Source organism: Clavelina lepadiformis, chromosome 9 (assembly GCF_947623445.1).
Source record: "Clavelina lepadiformis chromosome 9, kaClaLepa1.1, whole genome shotgun sequence".
NCBI classification, from domain to species: domain Eukaryota; kingdom Metazoa; phylum Chordata; class Ascidiacea; order Aplousobranchia; family Clavelinidae; genus Clavelina; species Clavelina lepadiformis.
In genome coordinates, this window is record NC_135248.1 from 13003971 (window position 1) to 13010004 (window position 6034).

At 39.4% G+C, this 6034-nt stretch overlaps 1 long non-coding RNA gene across 2 annotated transcripts; it reads right to left on the reverse strand.

Moving 5' to 3' along the window:
• Window positions 1-1937: 1937 nt before the first annotated feature.
• On the reverse strand, window positions 1938-4431 carry LOC143471239 (uncharacterized). 2 transcript variants are annotated; one of them, XR_013119513.1, is made up of 2 exons: window positions 4187-4431; window positions 1938-2753 (listed from the first exon to the last, which is right to left on the reverse strand). It is a non-coding gene; the product is annotated as an uncharacterized LOC143471239 (long non-coding RNA). The 2 variants fall into 2 exon arrangements; XR_013119512.1 differs by having other exon boundaries at window positions 3273-4431.
• Between the last annotated feature and the right edge of the window lie 1603 nt (window positions 4432-6034).

Consider the following 6034-nt stretch of genomic DNA (forward strand, 5'->3'; position numbering starts at 1 on the left):
TGTGTGTTCAAATCATGTCGGTGCCATTTAAACTTTTTATCTCAAAGTCATGATTCTGACGAACGGTTTCAGATCAATTCAATTTCTGGAGAATTCGACTCAAGATAATTAAATCCCAGGATGACCCAATCGACATCTGTGGGTTAAATAATCCTTGTGTTCAATCATTGTCCAGAGTTGAAGCGATCGTGGGTTAAATTGACACCCTGACGAACAGCGGACAATGCATAGCAGGTGGAAGGCGTTGCTTACATGATCATTGCACGCAGCAGTCACTGAAATGATCGCGCTCTTTGTCATTGACTTCGGTGCAAAGGATGATGTTTCGAGTCCTCGCAAACTTCAACTTAATTGATTTTTCCAATTTTTTTTACCTAATGTTGGTAACTTACTTGATTAAAGATGATTACTCTCAAGACGCGTTGTAGCTCGCGATATATATCACAGAAAACGGAGGAAAGGGTCTTGAGTTCAGCTCCCCGTACAGCTATGTGACTGAATCTTTTTCGTTTCAAAATTTAACAACTGATGCATCATCGTTGGTTATATATGTTGCACCACATGGTATGTATGTGCCACTTCGTAGCTCGTGTGCTTCGACACTGCGCTCGGTGCTGCAGGTCTCAGGTTCGATACCCGGCCTGGGTATCGGCAGCAGCATGAAATGACCAGCGTAGCCTCAAACACAGAGTATGAGGTAGGACAGGGAGTCCGGCCGGAACCGGGGAAGGGATTCGTGGTGAGCGCTGACGATTATAATGATTTTTTATGTCGGTCGGTTAATGGATACGATATATATTTGAAATTTTTGGCAAAATAGCTTCATGCGTTTAGCTCGATTGGATAAATTTTGTCTACTGGCATGGGGGTAGCGGGTTCGATACCCAGCTAGGGCAGCAGACGCGTTATAAATTTTTATGCCGCCAATTGTGGTTAGGCCTACAATGAATTAGGGGGACACCCCATCTCACCCACCCAAGCGATCCTAGTTCCTACCAAGGCACAGCCAGCTACCTCACCTGCTTGGTTTAGTGGAACTAGAATAATTTTTGAAAAGTTATCATGGTTGCTGCTAATTTGTAGTTGTGTTGCCTCGAACCTAATCCATGCGGAGTCGGCTTCTCTTAAATCTACCACGTAGCTGTAAGTTCCAAACCCTCACTGATCGATTTTTGACTGCGTAAAGCCGCAGAGAAAACTTAAATACGTTCCAACCTGCCATCAAAAGTAAGTGTATGGTTAGTATGGTTGGTTGGTTGGTTAGTATGTATGGTTTTCGTTATCACATCACCCGTTCGTCTGCTTCGTTTTTTAAGTTCTTTTTTTGTAGGTTAAACTTTTATGGGTTTTAATGACCGTGCTAGTAGTTACAAGCAATTGCTACCTTTATTTTTGAACATGTTTTAAACCTTCTCAGGTGTCATTTTTTCCCCTTCATTGGCGCATACTTGTCAACAACTGGCTTCATCTTTTCGTCCCCACCGCGTTATTAGTAAAAATTAAATGATTGAATTGGAAATTGATCATTACAAAAGTTGAACATTTACCGTTTGAGCAAGTCGCGGCCTAAAACGATCGTATAAGGAACGTATCTCTGCAACACAGACATCCATCTTTGTTTTGTTATCATTCAACTCAAGATGCAGTGCTCGAAATGAGTTGAAAAATTAGTACGTATTTATCTGACCATATGCAAGTCATTCCTAAGACAGTTACTCATTAGCAATATTGACGCCCTGAGATGAGATTCGTAGGTATTACTGTAAAAGTCATCAAACTTCATTGTTCAACTTTCGAAATGACAGAAGCCGCAACGCCGGCATGTGACAGAGACGGATGTTACTGTACAACATCGACTGGCGCGGTACACAACCTAGTATTTCACCGGCACACAACATAACTGCACCTTGACGTTCCGTAAGGGCGAAGAAAATACAAATGTGTGAGCACAGGCAAGAAGAAATGCGCAAAAACTGTCACGCTGTTGGGCAAAAAAAATTTTAATAATTGAAATAACCACTGTGATGAAATTCAACAAGAATCGAAAACCAAGAAATTTATGAGTTCTGTATCAGAGTCTTAAAACAAAACAATCAGTTCCCTCCAAGCTGTAGCTGGAACCATAGCAAGCAACTTTCAAGATGGGCGGGAAACCCCCAACAGAGACAAACAACGAGGTGCAAGCCAAAAAGGATTCGAGAGCTTGATAAATTGCCAACGTTCGAAGAACTGAAAAATGCCGTAGCATTAACACCAACTCGAAAAGCCCCTGATTTGAACGGCATCCCGGCTCATCTCTATGACCGAAAACGTATTTTTGATTTTATTAAATAAAACGTTAAAACACAAAACTGACTATTCCACACCACCGAACTCTTAAATAGGTCACACAGCCCATTGTTTTAGCTCTTTAGAAGCTAATGGAAAATAGTTTTAGCCTAAAAGGAATATCTAGTACATGATCATGATGGTTAATATAATCATTAAGCTTGTCAACAACAAAGCTTCACCCTCACAACCAACCACGGCTACGACGCATCGAGAACAGCGCCCCACAAAGACCAGTCTTGTCCCTGTTCTGTTGAACGTCCACAACCATGATGTCGTGCCGCTGATACAATGACTGGTGGGCTTGTGTTGCTCCTTCACATAAACGTAACAATGATCTTCGTTTATGCCATCCATCCATCCGCTCAGACAGACGCAAACATGTCCCTCCCTCTTACAGCTCGACTGGACGCCATGTCATAAACCTGGAGGACAATGGAATAACAACCGTTTATTATGACGTACAATTGATCAATTGTTAATATTTCTATGGATATAATTTCAACTGTTTCATATTACAAAATAAACTGCACAAAACATTTGGTGAAGGTGGATTTGAAACATGTAAACCTTCAGCAAAGTACAACACTGCCTCTTTGGTTCAGCAAATAATACTACCAGTGGCTTTAGCTAATTGCATATTTGGATTCGAAACAAGCTTGTTTCAGCACAACAACCCTACACTACAATAGTGCACAGCGGACATATACAGACGAAACCGGATAATTGTTAACATTAAACTACTTCAGATGCAAAAATCCCAAACCCAGTTCTGTTTAAGGCAACCACTTTGTCATGAACCATATATGTAGGAATGTTAACAAGACCAATTATTGCACTGAACATAAACTGATGATGGAAGTTCAGATGTAGATGACTGTATGGGACACAACTCGTTCAAGAGCTCGAAGAAACCATTCTCTTCAAGGTGTCTGATGCCTTACCACTCTCCACAATCTCAAGTGATCTCCACTTGTGCTGAGGTCACGATAATCCGATTTGGGATCAGGAAATAGGAATCCACATCGTTTTTCTGCACGGATATGGATGGTTAAACATGCTCTTGGCCTTGAACTCTGCCCTTTGCTCATCAAGTTAAAAAATTTGATGAAATTTAACTTGGCCATGAGCCAACAACAAAATTGATTATGCTTAAAATGGTGCAATTACGTTCTTGGTATAAACAATGACATTTATTAATGTGCTTATCTTGTACAAAGTCTTATGTGTTGATCAGATAAGTTTCTTGTTTAAAGTGAAAATATTTAAAGTAGATCAGATGAAAGTTGTTAAGACAAAATTTTCAACCAACCAAGAACTCGAGAAAGGGCAACCCACCATACAATGTGGTAGAGTGCAGGAAAGCAAGCTTAATAGGCACAAAATCTTTGACCATCTTTCAATATTCTTTTATACCTGGGCTAGAACTTTTTATCAGCATGAATTGTAAAACAAACAAAACACATAATGGACTTTCACAATTTAAGAGAAATGCATAGAATTTACCTAACTTTGAAAGCTATGTAGGATTGCATAGAAATGAAGAATTATTCAAGCAGGTAGAAATCATACAGATCGATGAGGCCTTTGAACTCAATTATTTTCACAACAAGCACAAACTATTGAATTAAATGAATTCAAATTAAGCGAGTATACTGAATATCTGATCAAAAGCTACAGATTCGACAAAACGACAACAACTATATTTAATTTATCAATGTAGAAAAGGTATTATGTACTGTGATGACACCATTTTACACACAATCACAAACTATCTATTAATATGCAGAATATAACACACAATTCCCATTTACCTACACTGTCATCAGGTTGCTGCACAATAAACTCACGCACTTACACTTTGTTGTTGTATTCCTCGAAGCTGCCAATGTTGAGTCGAAACTTGTCGCTACGTATGCTCTAGCTTGCGGCATGCACCATTTATGACACGTTATATTTGTAGATTTCTTTCAGCTTTGCTATCGAGGATATTCCTTTAAGTCTGTGATGATTAAATATGCATCTCAAATGAAGTATCAGATGCAATGAATGGGGTCAGATAGGTTGTAAATCTCGTGTAATTTTCAAAAAAAAATTTAAAACATTTCCTATACTGCAAAAAGAAAACAAATTTATTAAGTGTGAAGAGTATTTATTAAGGTTGGATTGCTCTGGATCCCAATTAATAACTTAATAAAGTTGGACATTAAACAAGATGCCACACTCGGATGCAGTCTAATACTGTAATAACACAACAAATGCCAGGCTCAAAAGCATGCCAGTTTAGCGAAAGCCCGAGGGGGGGGTGCAGTTCAGCTAAAGTCCGAGTCCATTTTATCTTTTTGGCTGGGTAGTGGGTAGCCGAGTGGTTGCAGTGCTGGCCTTGCACTGTTTGAAGCTCGTGTTCCATGTTCAATACCCAGAGACGTTATACGGTTGCAATGAACTTGGCCAAGGCATTAACGACACCTACTGCTGTTCAGTTGACCTGATGTACAGCCGGACTGCAGAGCATGGCCATTTTCAGAAAATCTTGGGTGCGCCAAACAAGAAAAAATGACAAATGCGGTGTGCAAAAATGCTCAGACGCAATGGAACTGCAAAATTACACATTAATGTACACAGTTTCACTCATTTAATCTCTAACTCAATTGAAAATTGAGTGCACAGAACTTCTGTCTTAGTTATGAAGGGCTATATAACGCACCTTAAGTGCGGAAGAGAGTCTTATTAAAACCAGCATTGAGTGCGCCTATGGATATGCCAAACTCTGCAGTGTGTAAATACCTCAAGAAAACCTAGATACACAAAAGCAGCAATTTCATATTTGTTGCATTTTTAGTGATACAGAAGACTGTAAAATTTCATCATCGACAACATGTAACACTGAAAACTAAACTCGAAACCACACACCTCAGACACGTTGACTGTTTGCTAGCGCAAAGGGGAAAATGCCAAATGTCAGAAAACACAAGTGCCCGAGGGAGCAAACGCATTACGGTTCTATAACACAAATCGTATCAACTATCAATGGTTGCTTCACAGCCCACAGTACGAGCCAGTTGACAAACGAGCATGAGCGACTAAAATCACAACGTAATCAAATACGTCATAAATTACGCCAGCGAGTCAGGCAATATGGCTCCCCTAAAACCAGGCGTCTTAAGTTGATTAAATAGTATAGGCTAGAAAGGATGTCTTATTGCTAGAATTCTACACATCTCGTTTTAGTATGAAATATCGTATTGCACGAATTTAGAACTGTTCACCAGGTCCATTGAACATGAGCAAGCGTCCTGAATGACTTGGCCAAGGGCATTACAACGCTAATATCAAACACCAGCCGCATTATTGCGAGACTGGAACCCAGCGCTTTAACTACTCGGTTACTGAGCCGAAATGTTGGAAATAAGAAACGACTGATGAAATAACTGAACATCACAAATTCATAATTAAAAGTGACGTAAAAAATTAAACTGGAATACCTACTGCAGTCTTTGATACCTTTGTCTTGTAACACCGAGTTAAACAGAGAACTTTAGGCTTAAATTTTATATTTTTGTCTATCTTTTCATTGGTAATTAAGCGATTAAGCGTAATTTTCTATTGAATGGGTACTAAATGTTTTTGCGGAAACATATTTAATTAGTTGAGTTGTTATTGTGATAGTCCATATTGAGAGCAATAAACTCTTAGTCTGGTTCAT